At 36.7% G+C, this 21,680-nt stretch overlaps 1 long non-coding RNA gene across 1 annotated transcript in view; it reads right to left on the bottom strand.

Annotated features, from left to right (window-relative positions):
- Positions 1-2,653: 2,653 nt before the first annotated feature.
- Positions 2,654-21,680, bottom strand: part of LOC131382030 (uncharacterized) — a 104,436-nt gene continuing 85,409 nt past the window's right edge. The window contains exon 3 of the long non-coding RNA XR_009211180.1: positions 2,654-2,771. This is a non-coding gene — a long non-coding RNA (uncharacterized LOC131382030). The remainder of the gene's footprint in view (positions 2,772-21,680) is intronic.

Raw genomic sequence — 21,680 nt, 5'->3', positions numbered from 1 at the left:
AATAAGCACTTATATCAAATATTTTGAAATCAAGATAAAAAGTGTAATGCCCTTCAGTTCAGGTGACTTAAGTAATCTTTGGGAAACAAAGATAGTTTTAAAAATTGTTGGCAAAATAAAGACATTTGGTCTAAATTATGCAGGTCAGATATTAAGTTTACTAAATACTTTAAGGTTATAAACTGCTTCTTAGGCTTTTGAAAATTGTTCAATTTACCTACCCTGGAGACTTTACATTCTAGATAAGGCCTGGGGACATGGGGAGTTAGCCACACCCCCTGGCTATGCTGGAGAGTCAGCCTCTATTTGTACTTCTGCCTGGTATGTCCTAGACTAGGCTCCACAGATAGTACATAGTTAAAATCCCTTACCTACTAAGGTTTTTACCAAAAGGAAAAGTTGCTAAGAGTTAATATTGTCGTATGTAATTGAGACTACTGAAAAAATAAGTTTACATACAAGGTATGTAAAGAGAATAAAATGTATTTTGATTTTAAGATTATAAGAAGGTAAGGGAAAGTTAATTTTTGCCTAGGTTAGAGGGTTAAAGTGTTGTTTTAAATTAACTAGAGCTAAAGATTTGAACAAGTTGTTGTACAAAAATTAACTGTAAGAGATTCTGCGTGAGAACATATTGGCAAAAGTTAAAATGCCATTATTCAACTTTTTTGTTTTTTTGCCATAAATCGGACATTGGAATAAAAGCACAACAGAGTTTTCTTAGAACATAGATCTGCTCTGAGAAATTCTAAAGGGCTATAAGAAGTTTATAAAAATCTTACCTTATGGTCAAACTAATTAAAACTGAATAGATTTATAAAATGTTCAAACTAGCTTTAACGTTAAAATATACTAATGGAAACATAAAATTTGTTTTTCCCTTTTAAAAAGGTTTTTTATGTAATATTAAAAGATAACGAAAGATTTTTGTTTACCTTTTAAGTAAACTACAAAAGCAAAAGAGGAGGAAAGGAAAGAAAGGAGACAGAGTCAGTTGTCCTCATGCTATCTTCATTGGGTCTTGTTTGGAAAGCTAAGTCTCCTCTCTATCAAAATAATGTTTTTTCCTTTTAAAAATTTTTGAGTTATCATTTTGGCTAATTGAATGACTTATGGTAACCTAAGATTCTATTTTGTAATATACAGTGTTTTAAACCTTTGGTATTTAACAAACCTGTCAAAATCAAGCTCTAGATTATCATGCTAAATCAGCCAACACCAAAATTGTTAAATAAACAACTTGAATGCATTCCATGGTCTAAGTCAAATTACCTATGATCAATGCTATGCACCTAGATTGGAGAAACAACTGGTATTCAAGAGGACATAAGTCTAATGTTAAGCATGGACTCATGAAGAACCAGGACAGCTTCCTTGTCCTTCCTGAGTCCTTAAAGCTTTTGTTACTAAAGGTTCTGCATTCCATGACTCATCATGGGAAAGATAAAATAATCCAAGCTGAATATATTGATGTGGGGACTTATAAATTGTGGAAATAGGTTAAAACCAATATTTGTTTCCATATTCCTGGAAAGACAATCAAAACTTCAGGTACATTTGGCTGCCTGATGGGCCATTTAAACATTTATAAAGGGATTTCATTTAATTGTCATTTTCAGTGCATGTTTTCTGGTTGTATAGAAGTTTTCCCATGCAAGAGGGCTGATGTTGTAGCAACAGTAGATTATTATGCTACAGTGTATATTCACCAGGCTAAAGAAATCTTTTTATGGTTCACTGAGGACAATCCCTTCACAATCTAAAACTCGAAGATTAGATCTTCTGAGAACCTCAGAGAAAGACTGTCCTTTCTATCCAAACTGCAGCAAAACTTTGGAGACTTGAACCTTGGGTTCATAATCTCACAACTGAGAAAGGTTCCTCCACACTCGTGGAACTGTACACCCATCGGAGCCCTTACGGAAAACTAACGAGGGAAGTCTCTCCCCAGAAAAAGATGGCATCCTTGATGTGAACAGCTTTTCCCAAGATCACAGATCAAAACATCTACTACCATGAGACTCTTATCTTTGAATTTTTTTGTTTATGCATCTATGAGCAATTTATAGGGTATACTTTTATTTGTGAAGGATTTTGCAGCTAGCGTTATACGTTAATAACCTTATACTTTAATAGATAAAAGACGAAGGCCCAACATAGGTGAGAAACTTTAGCAGTACATACATTGCCTCATAGTCAGTCAAAACTTCTCTTAACCCACATCACAGAATTAAAGAGAACATTGCCAGGAGGCCTTCACCCTTCTAGAAGGACATCATTTGTTAGGTCCTTTTTCCATGGTTTAGAATAAAACAGGCAATGATTAGAAGTGTCTCCCTCATAATAGGTTCTACAGAAAATTCTACTTTAAAGGCTATCCTTATACAACAGAAATTAAATTCTCTTGTGAAAGTTATGCTAAATAATATAATTGACTAAACAGAAAAGTACCTGTGCAGCCGATGACACTTATGGTCTATAGAGAAATGCATCAAATGTAGATTATAAAAATTCAGTTATGGTGGATTCATGAAAAGACCACTTAGTCAAGTGAGTAGACTCTTCATCTAGCTCGTTCTTTATTTGATTTTACATGGTTTGGTTTATGGGGACACTGGGTAAGGAGCATACGCCAAACTCTTGGTATTATCTTCCCGATAGTCATAATAATAGTCTCCGTGGTGTGCTGTATTCTCTCAAGGACTTTAAATGTTTGCATGCAGCCATCTCTAGAATGTCAAATGGTCTGTCTTCAACTTGAGTGATAAAACCTGAAAGAAACGTGTGACCATGAGGACACCAAAACCTATGAATGACATACTGAGACTGGAAATGATGGTAACTGAGAGTGGTGCTAAGGCCCTAGGTTTTGGTCACACTGTCACCTAAGTGAGAACCTGGCCAGAAAAGGGGAATTTTTCTTAAACAAAATTGGCTGTTATTTCGGACTGAGCTTATGCAGTAGGCCCCAACAAACCAAACCAAACTAAAATGGAGTCACTCATGCTAAATGTGACATAACCAAACTAAGGCTTCAAGAAAACACATAGATCTTAGAACAAACCAGGTTTTGTTTTTTCCTCCTATAAACAGGATGTTCCAGCATAGGGAGGAACCCTCTACTCAGTCCTTATTCCCTCCTTGCAAAACCTACTGTTCTACTGTTTCCCAGTGGGTTTCAAAACCATGTAAGTGCATTTACGGTAGTGATAGTAACATTGATGACTAAGGCTTTGGTCAATCTTTCAAAATTGAGAAAATAACCAAAAGGGGAGAATTGTTAAAGGAAACTAAATATGGCCCGAGAAGGACTCTGTACTTCAATATTTGAGGCCTTGTGGGTGAACTGTAACTTAGCTTAATAGTCAGACAAAATTGAAAACCTAATATAATAATGTGCATCTGTAACAATAGCTGAGTGTTGGCCAATCCCAGTGGCCATACTTCAACCACTCATAGGCTGCTGAGTGTTCAAACTGCGTTCAAATAAGGCAAACACCAAGCTATAACCAATCTTGCTGTTTCTGGACCTCACTTCCGATTCCTGTACATCACTTTACCTTTTTTGTCCAACAGTCCAAAAGCTGAAGAACTTGGAGTCTGATGTTTGAGGGCAGGAAGCATCCAGCATAGGAGAAATATGAAGGCCAGAAGACTCAGCAAGTCTAGTCCTCCCAACTTCTTCTGCCTACTTTATTCTGGCCACGCTGGCAGCTGATTAGATGGTACCCTCTCAGATTAAGGGTGAGTGTCCCTCTCCCGGCCCACTGAACTCAAATGTTAATCTCCTTTGGCAACACCGTCACAGACACACCCAGGAACAATACTTTGCATCCTTCAATCCAATCAAGTTGACACTAAATAGTAACCATCACAAGTATGCTTTGCATTGTGCCTGTTGATATTCTCAAATGCAATCAACAGTAAATTATTATGTAGTGAGAGTCTTTCACTTACTTTGGCCAATGCACTCCTTTGAAACACTTATGTTTTACTTCAAACCTATAGCCAGTTGCTGTCCTTACTGGAATTCACTTGCTAATGGATTGGGGAAGATGGTTCTCCCTACTGAAAACCATAGCATGTCCTTGGGATCTCTTGATTTTATATGCATCTGTGAGTTTTGCTTTCTTACGTATGGTTTGACTCTGATGCTGAAGTGGTTTGCTGCTGGATGTAAGGGACGTTCTTGTAAAAAAGTATTGGATTTCTCATTGTGTGGCAAATTAAGTAATAGATGAATGCTTATAGTAGGCCAGGTGCCTAGTATGTTTATGAACTATGCAGTCAACTGATTTATTCTTCCTCTCTTACCTCTTACAAGAAGAATATCATCAAGTAAATACAAACTAAACCCAAATAAAACTTATTCTGCCTATTCACTTTGAATAGGAACGCGTTTTTCCCAAGAATAAATGCATTTTTGAGGTTTCTAAGTTTTGAGGGAAAACACAAAACTTGTCACTTACAGGAAGATAATATTTAAGAAATTTCTTTAATAAACTTCCAGACATTGCTATTTTAACTTTAAATTCATACGTACCTTTCCATCTATTAAAGAAAAAATTATTTATGGCACTTGTTAAAGATGATAAGGAAGACATTAATTAAAGGGGTCTGCAGTGAGGTCCACTGCAATGAGATCTTGCAATGGAGAAGAGAAATTGGGCTTGACTCTGCATCCATAAAGGACAAATGTGGTTTTGTAGCCAAGTAGCAGGTTGAGGTCAATAGATAGACAATTGGTAAGAGGAAACATCAGAGATGAGGGAAATTATTGCTAGACTGACTCAACAGAATTCTTGCTGAAGGCAACCCAGGGTGATAAGATACTGGGGTGGAGAATGAGAACAGGTACCAAAGGTGGGAGATTCTTAATAAACTGGCTTAGCAAGGTTCTTGCTCAAACTGCGTTCAACAGAGAGGGAAGCCCAAGGTCAGGCCTGTAGAGTAGGGGGTTCAGAGTAGCCTGATTCAAGTTTGGTCAAAAGAGAGAGGCTGTCACATCCATCCATTTATCTATCACCCATCTATGCATCCAAATGGCTATTTATTCAACAAGCCATTATGACCAATTCTCCATAAGATTGTGAAAAATTTGATCTTTTGGCTTCTTTACTAGAAATCCAACGCTGTTAATGCTGGAGGCTGCTAGGTATGTTGATGGAGCTGAGAGTCCTATCAAAAGCTGATGTAAGGTGTACCTACCACAGAGAAATCTATGCTCCTTGTTTTTGGTCTCTTTCTCTGGTGCAGAAAAGCAGTAGTTACAGCCTGATAGATAGGTATCATCAGGGCATTGCCTCTTTTAGCTTGCCCCCTACCCGCAACCCTCAAGCAATTTAAACAGGGAATCATCTCCCCCCCAAAAATCAAGAGAAGTAATCAAATAAGGACTGAGAACCACAAAGAGCCATAAATGGAAGAGTATTGTAAAATTACTGTGCACCTGACATTTGAAAAACCACTAACAGCAACATCTTAAAAAAAACATTAATTATGAGCAGACACACCTTTAGGTTCAATCTCTTCTGGGATTCAGAGGTCAAAATATAAACAAAGAATGAGCTGTTATTTAATCTTTTATTGAGCCTGTAATATGTGTCTGGCGCCGTTTCTACATTTCATATGTTTTATTTCACTCGAATTTGAATCCATGCAACAACCATGTGTCGTAGGGACTATTATTATTTTCACTTTACAGATGAGTTTACTGAGGTTGGGCGTGGTTAACTTGTCTAAGATGATGACGTAGTAAGCTTCAGAGTCCACTTTCAAACCTTTGTCTGTTTCCATCAAAAACTTTCTCTTTTCCTTTCTGTGATCCTGTTCCTGTTTTGCAACTCCATGCCCATTAATTTTAACATTCACCTCTTTTCATTTAAAGAGATATGCTTTTAAAACTTTTGTTTAAATCAAACATTAGTGGGACTCATAATATTTTAAATAAACTTTGATGGAGAGAAGTGATGCTACTTAAAATAATCCTAATATTACACTTGCTATGAATCAAAAATTCTTTTGATGATGTGCATGATTATCCTTATTTATGTTTTTTTACTCCAAATTTCAGCATTCTAATGTTCTAAAACTGGGATATACTTGTAAAGGCCTTAGTGTGGGCTATCTTGTGTCAAATGTCTAATTTTAAAAATTAACTTGTTTTCTTAGATTTTTTTATAGTTTGTGAGCATTATATAATGTAAAAATAATCCATTAAGTGACAATTTTGAGCACTATTTATAAGGTGATGATGTTATGATAGGTATTTTACATATGTCATTTTCATCCTTATAATAGATTGTGAGGTAGCAGTAATAAATTCCTGTTTTACTTATGTAGAAACAAAATGCAGAGAAATTTAGTAACTTGCTCCAAAGTCACTGGTCTATTAAGGATCATGCCTGGGATTTATTCTTATGTCTGTCACTGGTAAACCATGTCTTGTTCCCCCATAGAAGCCTGTTTTTCTAACACAGTTTATAGGGGTTGCTAAGAGAAACACACAACCTGAGGGGTTGTGATTTAATTAACACTAAGCCCTCATGGTATTTCACTGATTCTAACATTTTCACTTTTTCATATTTTAATATTTCTAAAATTGGTGTGTATCTGAATCAATAGCATCATAATATTGTGTCATATTTTTACCAGTAGTAATTTTTCTTTCTTTAATGATACATTAAATGATAGTATGTCTTCCAATAAATGACGTCTTAATTCAATTAAATATGTACATATGTTTATTGAATATAATGCAGTTTTTTGTAATTAAAGATGTATTACTTGTCCCTTATTCTAAGCTCACTGCATTTTATTAGAACTCACACCAAGACTTGATTTTTCAAGGCATTTTTTCTTGTGACTCCTCCTCACTTCCACATCAATCCTACCATATTCTTTTATTTAATGATGGCTATATACTTACTGTGGTGGGATTTCTAAAAGAGAAGGCTTTGAACATTACAAAGTTAGATTGAGGTCAGGTGCAGTGGCTCACGCCTGTAATCCCAGCACTTTGGGAGGCTGAGGCAGGCAGATCACCTGAGGCCAGGAATTTGAGACCAGCCTGGCCAACATGGTGAAACCCCATTTCTACTAAAAATACAAAAAGTAGCTGGGTGTGATAGAAGGTGCCTGTAATCCCAGCTACTCAGAAGGCTGAGGCAGGTGAATTGCTTGAACCTGGGAAGCGGAGGTTGTAGTGAGCCAAGATCGTGTCACTGCACTCCAGCCTGGGCAACAGAGGAGGACTCTGTATCGGAGAAAAAAAAAAAAAAAGTTGGATTGAAAGAAAACATTAAGCAATCTGCAAATATTACCAGGCCTCCTAGACGTTGTCAAGTGTTGATGTTAAAATATAATATATGAGGAAAAGAGCTAAATACTTACTTGCTAATCTATTGACCTGACCTTAATTCAATTTGTCTAAAATTAATCTCCTTTTTCTGCTTATCTTTCCAAAACAATTCCCCTTCCCAAATTGGTAAGCCTGCTATATGCTGAGAATTTTCCAGTTGTATCTGTCTTCCTAAAACCTTAACTCTTAGCCATTGTACCTGCTTTCAAAGTCCTCCATAGTCATCTGGGATGTGTCACCTTTTCATTCTTATTTCCCACTACTCCCCAACACAATCTCAACAACTTCTTTTTCTTATATTCCTATCAAAATCCTTTAAGATTGAGAGCTCAATCTTGCATCTGTAACTCATTGGCTGTTTACATTTGTACAAATCACTTAAACTTCTTGAGTTTCAGATTCTTAATCTGTAAAATTGAGAGAGAGGATGCAGGTCATGGATGTAGAGGTGCCTGAGATATCACTAAGTTTCTTTCCAATCTGAGATTTTTTTTTTCTTTCAGTTCTACCTTACACCCTGTGTCCTTCATGATGCCTTCCCCAACCATAACAGTACATACTAACTTCACTTCTGTGAACTCTTACACCACTTGCCGGCTATGCTACTCAATCTGTTACTGAGATATGGATTGTCTTAGACCATTCTCTTTTGTTCTATAAAGTTTCAGCATTATCTTTCTAAATGGACCATAAGCTTCTCTAGGGCAGGAATCATGATTTAGGGTTCTTTGATGTGCCTATCACTTGAGTCAGAAACCTTAAAATAGTAATGGGCTCAGGGAAGAAGCTATATACTTTTCATGGATTATTGACTAAAAAATAGAATAATTCCCATGTACCAAACTATGTGAGCTGAAACAATGCTGTTCATCTATCTAGACTCAGATAAGACATTTCCTCCTCTGTAGGACTATGCTTTGTTCATCTTTTCATTCCCAGCACCTAGCACACAGCAAGTGGTCAATAAATATTGGTTGAGAGAATGAATGAGTGAATATCCTCTGCTTTGAGAGATTTATTAGCCATTTGGTTTATTGAAAATAGTTTATTCTCTTAATTTATACACCAGCAAAACACCTTTCACGTCTCAGGTTTTCATCGAAAGATTTAAATACTCCCTTTCAAAGTATATTAATCTACATAAGCTTTTGTTATTATTATTATGATTATGCCATGTAGTGCAATACATTGTTTTCTCAGCAGAGTCTCTGTACTAAGAAAACACTTGCCCTTGTCTAATCACATCTGCGAGTAAGCAAATATTGGCAAAAACTCATAAAATCTTATTGTTCCCTTTGGGTAAATGATGTCAAACTTAGGGGCCACTGTTGCCATTTATACATATGAATCACAAATTTACATTGCCTTTGGACATCATAAATGGCCTGTGTCATAAAATGTGAGTAAAGACTCTGCTTCCACTCTTATAAGAAGGGTCAGCATGAATAATCAACTCAAAACAAGCCCTTAAAAGCATTTTGATGTTAAAGGTTGCTTATTACACCTCAAGTCCTAAGAGTAACACACAATTTTTACTTATTTAGTTTGATTCCATAGGTTTTGGTTGCTTGCAAAAATCATACTGTGCAGTAAGGAAAGATAAAATCGCTTTTCTGAATAATAGTCATATCCATTATGATTCTTGACTGCAAGCAACAGAAATAGTCTTTGTCTAATAAAAGGGAATTTATTACCTCAGAATGGAGGATCCACGGGGACTCTGGGATGCTGGAGGATGGGATTGAGGACAGTTGGGAACCAGCAAAACTCCAGAAAACAGAAGGTAGAAGCCCCTGCTGTTATCTCATAACCTGAATTGCCTGGAAGGGCACCACTGACGCCTTTGCTGAAATGAATGTACTTGAGTCACTTGCTCAAAACTTTTCCTGGTTCTTCCGTGTAAGAGATTTGCCTAGAATTATTCACCCTACAAAATTACATACAGTGAAGGTATGTATATGTATGTAAAGGTATTATCCCAGTACAAATCAGGGTGCTATTATAAAGGAGAATGCATATTGAGTAGCCCCAAAGTGCCAAAAATTTACCACAGTAAGTGCTCAGAAATACAGGCTTGCATTTGTTCAGTGCATCATTCATTCGGTCAATAGACTAACGTAATGCATGTCTACTGTTAGCTATTGGGCAGAGAGCTTGACATCTGACCTTGAAGAAGATATCATCTAGTGGGTAGGAGAAGCCTATAAAGAAACAGTGTGATTAGGGTCACAATTACTCATAAATAAAGTGATAAGGAAACTCGGAGAACAAGTGTAATGAAAGGCTGTGAAGGGGAGGAAAGAGAGTCTCGGACGTGGAGTTTTTGAAGCTGAGTTTGATTCTCTGTTCTAGTACCTAACAGTTCTAAAACTTTGAAAAGGTCACTTATCATCTCCAACATTTAGTGTCTTCATCTGTAAAATGAGAAGAATAAATGGTCTTTGTAGGGTTGGGAGAGGTAAATGAGATTGCGTATATTTAAGTGTTTAGCATTTACTAGGTATTTGATAGGTGGTCATTGATTCATTCATGTATTCATTCATTCGTTCATTCATTCGCAAAATAGAAAGTGACTGACTTAGCCTTGGCTCTACAAAGAAGGAGACATGGAAAATACATCTTTAAGAATGAGTAGGTATCCCCTGGATTAGAATGAAAGGGCATTCTGGCACATTCAAAGGTGAAGAAGTGATAAGGGCATGACAATATCTTGAGGAGTGGCAAGATCAGCAAAGATGGACAGTGGACATTTAGGGCCATGTCAGGCAATGAGAGGAGAGTGATAGAGAAGGGATAGCTGATAAAAGGTGTTGGTCATGTTAAAGACTTTGGATTTCACCCAGTAGTCCATGCTTTTCAAAATGTGTTGCCTGTGCCTCCTACATCTAATTCACCAGGAGGACACTTAGAAATGCAGATTCTGGAGCCCTAACTCAGACTTCTTGAAACAGAATCTCTGAGAGTAGCACATGCGCAATCCACAGTTTTTACAATCTCTCTGAGGGATTTTAAGACACTTTGCTGTATGAGAAACCCTGTTAAGGTAATAGAGAGCCAAGGAAAGTGTTTAAGTGGGTAATCATGAGGAAACCAGACTTTTGGATTCCATGCACTGGATTTCTTTTACTTTAGGATTTCAGAGTGAATTTTATCCATCTGGGTAGGATTTTGATATTGTTGAACTAAATTTAACACATATGAGACAGAATCCCAGCTCAAATAATAGTATTTTCTTTTTACAGCCAAGAATCAGCCTAGACTGTGGAATAATTCTGTGGCAAATAAAACAGAACAAGATGGCTGATAATAAAAATGAACGATTTCAAAAAGCATTCAACACTCAAGGAGATGGAGCCAAGAGGAGAAGTATGCTTTTGAAAAGGGGATAGAGGTGGGAGAAGGGAAAAAAAAATAGCATAAATTTACAGAGTTATGGTAAATGTCACAGAGAATTCAACAATTTTCTTTGCAGAATTTAGAAAACGAGTGTGCATAATTCCAACTGGTTGCTATCACAGGGAATTTGAAAAGCATCCTGAGGCGATTCAGAGAGCTGCTTTTGCGTTGAAGCAGAATGAAATAAAACATCCATATTTCAACTAAACACACACACACACACACACACACCCCTCACTCAATGGCTGCATGCACAAAGCATTTAATCACAAAAATATATTGTTAGGTTGAAAGTACAGCAGGTAGGATTGCTTTGTGAATGCCCTCTATCTATTTACCCAGGCCCCAAAGTCAGGACTGCAGATGTTGAGCCAAAATCAAACAACAATCTTCAGTTCAACCTCGGACCTTTTTGGGGGGAACTGAATAGATAAAAAAAAAATGTCTGTTCCTTGTTGTTCTGATTTAAAGCCTTAAAATGGCATATGCATGGACTTCTGTAGTAGTTAGATGCTTATTTGCAGAGGATTACACTGAGGCATAGCCTGTGATTTCTAGCAGCACTGTGAGCAACACATTAAGAGTTTGAACTGTTTTGAACCAGCTTCTTGCTTTCATTCATTTGCTGAAAGCAAATCAGAAAGTAAAGGAAAGGAAAGGAAGTTGATAACATGCTTGAAAGAAGAAATTTCAGCACAATAATATGAAGAAAAGGCGTAATATTTCTGAGGCAGAAGGACAAACAGATGTATTTTCATGGCCGCAGTGCTCTCAGCAACAGAAGTAAAGAATGTCAATAGAATTGATGATTGAACCAAATTGGAGCTCTCTAAAAGGAGTCACTCTTGGTCAAATTCACTGATTGATTCATTCATTCAACTAACATTCATTTAGCCATTAGTTGTGTCCTGCTCTATGCTAAGTGGTGGGGATACACAGATAAACATGACACAGTGCCTTCCATCAAGGTGAGCACATTTCTGTGAGGGAGGCAGATGGGAAAATAAATATTTGCAAAACATTGTGTGCAAATCTAGACAGTAAGCAGGCAAATAGTTGCAAGAGCATTAGAAAGAAAATTGGAGAAACACAGTACTTGAAACTATATGTGTATATAACAAAAAAGAGACAACAAGGGAAGTTCATAAGAATGCCTTCACAAGGGGAAATTAATATGACTTTCTGACCAGTTTTAATGAAACATTGGGAGCTTGTTTAATATACTACCATTGAATATCATTCTTGTTATCATGCTGCATTTGGCTGGAACATGAATTTTGAAGATGAAGTAGTGTTACAGTAAGGCAGCTGGAATGTCATATGTCCTGTCTTGTAACTCCGTGCTGCTTTTAGGATGAAGTGGAGAATAAAGGAAGGAAAATGTATGGTCAGGATCTCCATCTCTCTGAGTCAAGAATTTTTAGAAACTCAGATTACTTGCTTAATTGGATGGAATAAGCTCATGATCATATCTTCTTTTTATAGAGCCCAAGAGGTGACGGATGTTAGGGGAATCAGCTCACATTAAACTTTAAAATTTGGAATATATGACTTTTTTGATGACCTGGAGAATAGTAGATGATCTGAAGAAACTGGCATTTATGGAAAGCACCTAGTTTGCACCTAGCTCTGTGTCTAGACCTTGGTATAATTTATTTCTCATATTATTACTACTTCGGAGGTTTATGGAAGTGACACTACTGCATTGAAGTTATCTAAACATAGACTTCCTGGGATTCAAATCCCATTTCCTCAACTTACAAGTTGTATGATCTTGGACAAGTTACTTAACTTCTATGAGCCTCAGTTTTTGTTGTTGTTGTTTTTTATCTGAAAAACATTATCTTAATAGAATCTACCTCAATGGTTGTTATGACCATTCAGTGATTTAACGTAAGTGAGATGCTCGGAGTAATACCTTACCCCATATAAACACCAATAAATGTCAACTACTCTTACTACACTTAGTACTATATACTAATATTTCATTCTTAGTTGATCATCTGAGGAAGATACCCATTCATATTTTCTTTAACAATTAGCAAACTACAAATATAAAAGATAGAATTTGATAAAGTATAGTGACAAAAGGCTTAGACTAATCATTTTACTTAACGGTGAAATGCAAAAATCTTTTTCTCTGGGACCAGAAAACAGATAGGGATGCATTTTACCACTGATACTATTGAACAATGTAGTGGACATTGCAGAGAGGGCAGTAAAACAAGAAGGAGAAGAAAAAAGGTTTAAGGACTAGAAATGAAAAAATCCAGCTGTCACTATTTATAAATAATGTAATGGTGTACAAACTGGTACCTGTCCTTGGCTTGTTAGGAACTGGGCCACACTACAGGAGGTGCATGGTGAGCAAACAAAGCTTCCTCTGTATTTACAGACACTCCCCATTGCTCACATTACTGCCTGAACTCCACCTTCTGTGAGATCAGTGGTAGTGTTAGATTCTCACAAGAGTGCAAACCCTATTATGAACTGTGCATGTGAGGCATCTAGGTTGTGCATTCCTTATGAGAATCTAGCTAATCCCTGCTGATCTGAGGTGGAACAGTTTCATCCCAAAACCATCCCCCCAGCCACCCCTATTCATGGAGTAATTGTCTTCCATGAAACCAGTCTCTGGTGCCAAAAACGTTGAGGACCTCTGGTGTACATGAAAACTTCAAAAGAATTATTGGATTTAAAAGATGAGTTTATTAAGGTTTGTGGATATGAGGTTAATACAGAGAAGTCCATTGAATTTCCATATTCTAGAAAGGAACAGGTAATAAAATTTTAAAAAGACACCTTTTATTATGGCATGAAAATGCCAAATATCTAGGATAAACGTAACAACTGCAGAAAGCTATAAAAACTTCATTAAGGCAAATTAGATATTAGAAGACTCCATAGCGGCTGGTCAAGGTGGCTCAGGCCTGTAATCCCAACACTTTGGGAGGCCGAGGCGGGCGGATCACGAGGTCAGGAGATTGAGACCATCTTGGCTAACACGGTGAAACCCCGTCTCTACTAAAAATACAAAAAATATTACCCAGGTGTGGTGGTGGGAGCCTGTAGTCCCAGCTACTCGGGAGGCTGAGGCAGGAGAATGGTGTGAACCCGGGAGACGGAGCTTGCAGTGAGCCCAAGATCACGCCACTGCACTCCAGCCTGGGCAACAGAACGAGACTCTGTCTCAAAATATATAAATAAATAAATAAATAAATAAATAAATAAATAAATAAATAAAGACTCAATAGCAACAGATTAGAAGACTTAGTTTTAAATAAGTAACTTCTTCCTCAAATTCATCTAAATATTGAACTTTTTTGTAGATAGTCTTCCCAGTTGTTCTTCTTTAAGAATATATTGTTTTTAATCTTTTGTATTTCCATATTAAATTTAAATCAATATGTCAAAGGAAATAAATTACTGGGATAGTAACAGGCTTTAGATTAATTTGGGTAAAAAATGGGAAAACATTCCAGTGCATGATCAGCTTTCATACAAAAATACAAAGCACATAAACAAGTCCATAATAATGAGAGCCAGTTGGTAGATCCAATAAATAGAATAAATGATGCCTAAGGAAATAGAAATAATTGAGCACATGGCAAAAGTGTTTAAAACAAGTTTGTTTAGAATCTTCAAGGAGAAAAACAAAGAAATAGCATTCTAAAATAAGAACACATTGTGACGTCAGAAAACACAAATATATACCAAAATTGTTGAAGATAAAAATTAAGTAAATGGCCTAGTAGATTAGTAGATGTATTAAAGAGTGAACTATATAAATTAAAAGAGAATCAGCATGTTAGATGCGAGAACTAAATAGATACAGTAGAATCTGACTAGACACTTAGCAATTGCATTTTCTTTTTCTAAGCACATAAGAAAACAGTGTTTCCTGAATCTGTTTGCTGTGAGATTGGGGCCATATGTTTGGAATGTGAGTTAATTAATATATATCACTTTTAGGCCTGGCCACAAAACATCCTGGATGATTCTTCATGCTTTTCTCCTTTTTTAGAGATCACTAAGACCACATATTGATGATTGTAGCATCACAAGATCAAAGGAGGTTATATTTCTGATTATAGGTTGGAGGGCACCTGTTCAAAAAGCCACCCAACATCATCAAACTGTGATATCAGTGAGATAATAAATATTTTGCTTTATTAGCTTATTTGTTGTATAGCATAGCATGTTTTATGCTGAGTATACAGAAAATCACCCAGAATGTAGTAAAACAAGATAAATACATAGAAAAACAGAGACGAAGTTACAGAGGATAGACTGAGAAACTCTAACATATTTATAATTGGTGTGTTAGATGAAATGGTAATTAAAACATGGAAGAGAAATTATTACAAGAGAAAATAGACTGAGAGTTTTCCAGAATTGAAGAAAGATATAAATCCTTAGATTGAACAATAGTCATTCAGTGTACTTTCATAAATTCCACAGTGATACTGAAAAATAAATTGAAGGGCAAAAGCTTAGAAATGCTTTGTAATCTTTTAGTAACTCTTCATTTATTTATTAATTCTTTCATTAATTTATACAGAACATATTTGTAAGAACCAACCATCTGTCGGTTTTCTAGTTAGTAACTGAGAGCTTATAATCTAGTGAGAAATTAAAGAAGTAGCCAGCCAGAAACTACTACAGAATGTATAGTATAGAGAAGGAAAAAATAGAGGGCATTCTGGGCAAAAAGAACAGGTCATAGAATAGTGAGGAGATGAGGTACAGAACGGTCCATTAAAGAAGATAAAAAGATCAATTTGACTGGGATCCATGTGATATAATTAAAAGAACATGGGGATTAGAACACATATTTCTTGTTTGGAAACTAATGGTGATCATTTTAAAATTTTTCAAAATCACCCATTTACTTCTATTTATTTGTATATGGAAGATGAAAAAATGTATATTTAAATATATATACGACACATAATATTGTTTAATAACAATCTACATAGTCATATATGATTATAAATTATATATTATATAATATTTGTATAATATATAATTATATATTATATAATATTTATATATAATATAGAATTGTCTATTATATAATATTTATATATAATATAGAATTGTCTATTATATAATATATAATATAGAATTGTATTTTATATAATATAATATATTATATATAACATTTATATAAATATATAATATATCATATATAACATTTATATAAATATATAATATATCATATTATATATAATATATAATCATGATTATATGTGATTATGATTATTATTACAATTATAACAATTATATAATACATAATTATATATGATATATACATATGTAGCATAAAATTGTGTATGTTATAAAAATATATATAATTATATATCATATATATAAAAAATTGAGGCAATTTTTGCCACGTTTATGAGATTTATTTCTAGTTAATTCTTGCTAAAACAGTGTGCAAATGGGGACAGCTATGCAGCACAGTGTTAACAGTCCAAGGAAAGCACAGTAAGACACCCTAAAAGTTAGTGTAGATTAACTACACTAGAAAACTACCCTAAAAGTTAGTGTAGATTAACTACACTAAAAGTAGATTCTACTGGGAATTAAACTGGAGGAAAACAAAAAGGCAGAAAGAAAGGCTATGTGAACATGTGAGCAAACCTTGTCCTCAGGCTGTGAACCTAGTTGTGGTTTGATCATAAAGAATAGTTCTATTAGTGGTTTAGAGAGAAAAGGGCTATCTTAAACTTTACCAAAAAGCATTCCTAGGAAGTTTACTGTAATAATCTACCAGAAGATTTTCCAGGATCCTAAGATTCTAGCCATGACTGGCTATGAACACCATGAGCTAGATATACTAGTGGGAGACAGAACCAGAGTCAGGAAGATGAGAATCTCAAAGGTATAGAGTTCTTATTACTGAGAAGTAAGTCACTGAGGAAGCCCTGTGGAGAATAGAAGAGTGATCTTTTCCCTCCAAAATGCTCATGATTGCAAAAATGGCAAATGAAACTGAAATCTAGAACTTTCAAGAGATAGACTCAACATAGGACAAAGCTGAGACTTCTAGGTAAGGCAGACCATGGTAAAAGAGGATACCAGGAAGAGAAAATTCTCACCCCTATTTCTAAATGCCAAAGAAAGTTCTCTCAACACTATTGTGTTATTGAAGAAGTTGACTGTGCACCTGCAAATCATGATTCTATTCAATAGTTATTTCCTCATAAATGTGTAACTTTTTGAGATGATAATGACAACTTCCCTGAGATTATTTGAATGGTCCTGGCCAATGCCCACTTTGTGAACATGAGAACCCCAGTAAAATAAGAAGATCTGGGGAATTCTTTGACTATAAGGAACTTTGTTAATGCCATCAAATTCTCTCTGGTCATACTTGGTGAGCACATGTATAAGCTGGCCAGTGAGGTGGACCACAATTTTCTGCTTTGGCTACAGTGGCTGATCAACCTCCTGGACAGGATGGAGTCCATTCTGCTTCTTAGCTAGCTCAATGCCTTGGATGAGCTCTTCTTGGAGTCTCGGCTGCTTGATAGCTTTGCCAAGCCCCTACAAGATCCTCATCTTCTGTTGAATCCCTTAGTTTCTCTAGCTGTTCAGAAAAATATTGCTAGTAACATGGTGTAGGCTCACATCTTGGGAGATTAAGTGGCTAGAGCAGATTCTGAAGGTCTTAGAAGCCTTGACTTCATGACTGTCTCTCCTATCCTCCAGAGCCTCTGAAGCAGTGTGAAGGGGGCTTGCACTTGAGGACACAGAAGCAAGCAAACATCTGCAGGAAAAGCCAGCATCTGACTCAAAGAGAGACTTTTCCTGCCCAACTTGCTCAGAAAGCAGTTTCCTTATTGAGTGGAGGAAGTAAATGTATTTCAAATTGCAGGTAACAACCTGTTACTGGGTCAAAAATCATCTTAGTGAGTCATAGTCAATATATTCTCTTTTAAATTTATGTATGACTTCTAGAGATCTAAAAATGTATTTCCTAAAACTAATAAGATACTTTTTATTGACTATTTAGCATTTTGACTATGTGTCACTTTTAGAAAGAAGAATTTTGCCAGATCCTAAGGGTTCTCAGGCCTGACTGTGAACACCTTCAGGTTAGGTGTCTTACTGGGTGACAGACCAGGCTTAGGGAGATAAGCACTCAGAATTGAGAGAATAAATATGTTATGAATTCAAGCAGCCAAACATGGAAATATTATCTCAGAAACATCAGTAAGTGAGAACTTGGGAAGATGTCTTTGCAATGCCTATCGCCATGCTGTGCACTTCCACACAAAACAAATGACCGTCCTTCTCAATGTTTATAGAAGGAGCTTGTTCTTTTACAAGGAATGTGGGGAAGAACTGATTAACAGGAAAACAGTTGACCTCTCTACTGGAATCTTGGATATTCCTTTTGATTCCAGAATCTGCAATGTTTCATACATCTTATCACCAAACCAATATAAAAATGGGGAAATAAACATGCCCTGAAAGATTTTTACAAATCAGAAACGTTTATATTGTTTATATAATTTAATATCTTCAGTAATCTTGGTTAGAATGTGTTATGCTTATTTAAATGTGCAACCGGTAGCTCTGGAATCTAAGTAATGTACTCAAGGGCACCTGGTTGATGGGTTGTAAGGGTGACAGCCACTGCAGCACAAGCTCCACAGTGCAGACTTGACTTTGTTTTCTATATCATGCTCTCTCTGTAATCACAATTAAAGGATCTAGTTCACCTTCTTTTGATATTGTTTATTTCTATGCTTTTTTTTTTTTTTCTGTATGTTTGGTTTTGATCATGGGACTATTGGTTTCAGATTATCTTACAGGACCACAAACTATGAATATCAGTGTCAAAAGGTACATATCTATCTAGTAACTCCTTTCTGGACTCTGTCTTGAAGCTTTGATTTCATGAAAGGAGGAGCACCCTTCAAGGCATTTTACTGTTACAGGTTTGCACAAACCAAAACAAATTGTTTGGAATCTTAGTTTGAAGACTGACTACCTTAAGAGCCAGTGTCCATTATCACTTGAATTAAATTACATTTCTCCACAAGACAAACGCTTTTGTCTAAAAAGAGTAATGTGGTGTGTAGCTCAGTGAATACTTCACTCCATTCTAACAATGTGTTTAAATTCTTCCATCTTCCATTATTCAGGACCAAAATATCCTCTCGGCAGATTATCTAAACTATCATTTCCTTCTATCTTTCTCATATTTGCTCATCTTACTACTCTTTCTGTAGTTGGGGCTGCTTGGATGTCAGTAAAAAGCCCAACTCAAATCCATTCAGACAAAAAATGGAGCTATTTTAAGGATACATCTGTCCTCCCTGGGTATGGAATTGGGAGATTCACTGACAGCTTCCCTCTTGGTCTTTTTCACAAGCTGCGTAATCTCTCTCTTCTATGCTTCTATCTGTTCATCTCCTCCACCGTCCTTTCTGTGAGTAGCTTCCTTTTTCATCTTTTTTATTTTTATCTTTATTCATTTATTTTTGGAGATGGTCTTGCTCTGTCACCCAGGCTGAAGTGCAGTGGTGCGATCTCAGCTCACTGAAACCTCTGCCTCCCAGGTTCAAGCGATTCTCGTGCTTCAGCCTCCCAAGTAGCTGGGATTACAGGCATGTGCCACCATGCCTGGCTAATTGTTTTGTATTTTTAATAGAGGGGAGATTTTGCTATGTCGGCCAGGGTGGTCTCGAACTCCCGACCTCAGGTGATCCACACGCCTTGGCCTCCCAAAATGCTGGGATTACAGGCGTGAGCCATTGTGCCTGGCCAGTAGCTCCCCTTTTTAGAAAACTTTTTAAAAAATTATTTTCTAAAATAACTAATTGTTGGAGTCTGACCAGCATTAGCTGGTCAAGGGGAAGTGTTTCTTCATTGTCTCATAGTATATCTAGTAAATGAGAAAGTCAGTGTCAAATATCAGCACAGATTTTTCTAAATCGGGTTAATTTCTTCATGACAGAGTACAGAGTGAAAAAATTTGATTTGCCCATCAAGAAAGCTATGTTAAATTTTCAGTAGATCCAGATGTGCCACCCCTAAACTTCTGCAAACATCTTTTCCACTTATTCAGCTTTCTAGGCATTACCAAAGCAGTCCCTGTTCAAGCAATGTAAATAGGTAGCTGTGGTCACCAATCACCTGCTCCGGCTCTAACTGGCCAGGTGAGCTCACCAAGGTCAAAACCAGGAGGAATTTAAGGAAAGCATAAGATAAACATTAAGAGTAGCATTTCAATGACAGAAATACACCTCTAGTATTACTGAAGTTCTGATATTGCCAAATAGAAATAGTTGGGGAATGATCCTCCAGGCATCGGCTCTAAGAGTCTTGGACTTAGTGGGAGCTTGCTTTAGTACTGTCTGTGTTTGCTGAGCCAGGCAACTGAAGGGATGCCTTGGGCACTTGGCAGAGATGTCAGTTTGCGTGTGTCTGGCACTTAGGGTCCTTCAGTTTAGTCACAGGGCACTCTCCAGTGCATTGCAGCTGTCTTTGAAGTTTTCCAATTTGAAAAAGTGCTCAGCAGGAAGGAGGTATTACCTTCTAATGGATGGTGGTTGGGAAACAGGATGACATATTTAGCTGACCTGATTGTCATAGCCAAGTAGAAAGACGCTGCTTCCTGATAAAAATAAGTGCTCACTCTGGCCAGAGATTGCTTCACAGGGTATACTGTTTCATGGCCATCTAGTGGAATATCAAGAAGGGCCTTGTAGGCACTCTTGAAAGGATACTAGTGTTTGGGAGAGCTGCACAGTAGGAGCTAAAATGCTCATCCATTAGGAAATGGAACCACTCCTCTGTAGTATGAAATAGATTCTCAAAGGTGCTTAGGTTGGCCAGTGCTTTCATACTGTAGAGGTTAATTGTTGCTGTATTGATTTTCCCAGGTCTCCTGCTGTAGCAAACTGCCATCTTAATCTGCAAGAGCTTGAGTTTATGCTTTACATTCTGTTTCCTAGAGAGTTGAGTGTCAATTTCCACCTTCAGGAACCTGGGGTATTTTCTCCCACAGTGCATGAGGTACTTTCAAAGATTTCATTTCAAAGTGCTCAACTGTCTTATCATAAATGAGTACATTTAACAGTGTAAACATCAGATGTCATTATCAGTATGATAGTCCCTCAGTCAACCAGTTACTTGTTTTCCCCAGAGCTTGCCTCCTTATTCCTGCCTTCATCAAGGCAATGACTCCAGGCTCCACTGCCATTTCTTAAGAAGGACATCCAAAGCAAGACTTACCTGAAAATATGGAGATTAAAGTGACAGGGTGGAGAGTCTGGGAGAAAAAAGATATGTCTTACTGCTTCTGATATGGTTTGGCTTTGTCCCCACCCAAATCTCATCTTGAATTATAATCCCCATCATCCCCACATGTTAAGGGAGGAACCGTGTGGGAGGTGATTGGATCATGGGGGTGGTTTTCCCCTTGCTGTTCTCATGATAGTGACTGAGTTCTCACAAGTTCTGATGGTTTTATAAGTGTTTGATAGTTCCTTCTGTGTTCATTCTCCTTCCTGCTGCCTTGTGAAGAAGGTGTCTTGGTTCCCCTTTGCCTTCTGCCATAATTGTAAGTTTCCTTAGGCCTTCCCAGCCATGTAGACCTGTGAGTCCATTAAAACTCTTTCCTTTATAAATTACATAGTCTTGAATATGTCTTTATAGCAGTGTGACAATGGACTAATACAGTAAATTGGTACTCGTTGAGTGGGGTACTGCTATAAAGATACTTGAAAATGTGGAAGTGACTTTGGAACTGGGTAATAGGCAGAGGTTGGAACAGTTTGGAGGGCTCAGAAGAAGACAGGAAGATACAGGAAAGTTTGGAACTTCGTAGAGACTTGTTGAATGGTTTTTGACCAAAATGCTTATAGTGATATGGACAATGAAGTTGATGCTGAAGTGGTCT

The sequence above is a fragment of the Hylobates moloch genome, unplaced genomic scaffold, assembly GCF_009828535.3.
Source record: "Hylobates moloch isolate HMO894 unplaced genomic scaffold, HMol_V3 SCAFFOLD_19, whole genome shotgun sequence".
In the NCBI taxonomy this organism is placed as follows: Eukaryota; Metazoa; Chordata; class Mammalia; order Primates; family Hylobatidae; genus Hylobates; species Hylobates moloch.
This window is presented reverse-complemented; position numbering and strand designations above follow the sequence as displayed.